This window comes from Hipposideros armiger, unplaced genomic scaffold (assembly GCF_001890085.2).
Source record: "Hipposideros armiger isolate ML-2016 unplaced genomic scaffold, ASM189008v1 scaffold_1757, whole genome shotgun sequence".
Lineage (NCBI taxonomy): Eukaryota > Metazoa > Chordata > Mammalia > Chiroptera > Hipposideridae > Hipposideros > Hipposideros armiger.
Window position 1 is genome coordinate 24,574 of NW_017733107.1, and position 1,579 is coordinate 26,152.

Sequence of the window (1,579 nt, forward strand, 5' to 3'; positions counted from 1 at the left end):
TATTCCACTGTGTGGATGTACTGCAATTTGTTCATCCATTCACCAGTTGATGGGCATATTGCCAGTGTGGGTCCATCATAAATAAAGGTGCTATAAACATTTGTATTCAAGTCTTTGTGTACATATGTGGTTTTTTTTCTTTGGAGTAAATACCCAAGTGTGGGATTGCCAGGTTGTATGTTTAACTTTACTGTTTTGCATTCCTATCAGCAAGGTATGAGATTTCCTGTTCCTGCCCCTTGTTCCTGGCACATTGTATAGTCAGTTTAAAAAAAAAAATTTCCATTCTAGTGTGTATTTGTGCGTCATTTTTAGTTTGCATTTCCAAATGCAAATGTTGAGCATCATTTCCTGTGCTCATTTGCCATTTGAATCTCTTTGGTGAAATGTCTATTCAATGTTTTTGTCCATTTTAAACATTGGAGCTAACCTTTTTCTAAGTGAAAAGTTTGTTCATATTATGGCTTTGGTTTGCATGTCTCTGCTGGCTAATGATGTTAACCTTTGATGTTTCAAGCATCTCTTGAATATCAAGCTTATCAAGTTAACTGGCCTAACTCTGCATTTGTCTTTGGCCTTGCATTTAATTTGGGAACTTTTTTGAGTAACGCTGTCAATCTTATGAAGCCATTCATCTTTTGCAGGATTTTCATTTTCAATTTGCAATCAATTAACACTGTGTTTTGTTTTGTTTTATATATCTGACAAACACAGTGAAACGGACCCAAAAATGATAGTGATCCGATGGGATGATGGACTAGGACAGATGCTCACATTAAGCAGTGAGAGTGGGGTTGAATATGGACAAATTTTTAAGGGGTCAGCTCTATTGTGAATATTTTTGTTGTGGCTTTTGTTTCTCTGCGGAACCTGGTAAGTGAAGAGACAATAAATTTGACAATAAGTACTGTTAAGCTAAAAATCTTTAACTTCCACGACTGAAGTTTATTTGTTTGTTTTAAGTAAGATTTGATTGAGCCAAAAATGCTAGCCAAAAAATTAGTCCTGGGACATAGTGTCTAAACCACTAGCAGCATTGCTAGGAAGAAAAGACATGTCTAGTCCCAGGCTTGCCAGCATTTTTTATACATCAAGTAGGAGGAAGGGGGAAGAAAGAGGTAGTCTGAAAGAATTTCCATGAGCTATATAGACAAAGGGGTGAGGGAAGGTGAAGCAGATACAGCTCTGGGATAGCAGAGACCACTTAAAGAATTGTGGATGGGCTGGGGGCAGAGTTCAGAAAACTCTGTGTAAATAAAAAATGGAGGCCCTGGAGTTAGGTGTTGCCTGGCTAACATAATATGTGAAAATTAATTTGAAATCCCAACAGGCAAAAGGGGTATGTGAGAAGTCTTTTGTTAACTGGCCTGCAGCCATTAACAGACTAACAGTTTTGTCTCTTTCACTCTCCAGCCACTGTAATTTAATTTAGAACATCTCATAATTTTTTTCTTATCCGTAACCATATCATAATTATTTGGTGGAAATCAGAGGTAACTAGGGAAATGTAAAGGTCAGTTTATATAGCATTAAAATTAAGGACTCAGAGCAGACCTTAAGCACCCATTGCAAAGTAAAA